This window comes from Pteropus alecto, unplaced genomic scaffold, assembly GCF_000325575.1.
Source record: "Pteropus alecto unplaced genomic scaffold, ASM32557v1 scaffold110, whole genome shotgun sequence".
Lineage (NCBI taxonomy): Eukaryota > Metazoa > Chordata > Mammalia > Chiroptera > Pteropodidae > Pteropus > Pteropus alecto.
In genome coordinates, this window is record NW_006431920.1 from 1,262,047 (window position 1) to 1,262,308 (window position 262).

Here is a 262-nt window from a genome sequence, read left to right on the forward strand (position 1 = left end):
TATAATGAACATGGTCACACCACAAGTAAAGTCAGAAGTAGGACAGAGAACGCTCCAAAGGCTGGTTTGGTCATCCCGAGATCATTAAAAATGGCTGACCCCTAACAATATGTACAAAAATATAAAATGTAAATAAAAAATACAAACAAATTTTCCTTTTTAAAGTACTTTTAAGAAAAAAAGCAGGGCCTTGAAAGTTTTGGTTCTTTTTTCCTCCCCTGTTGCAAATTCACGTTGTGGTTTTGGTGGGGTGGTGGAGAGC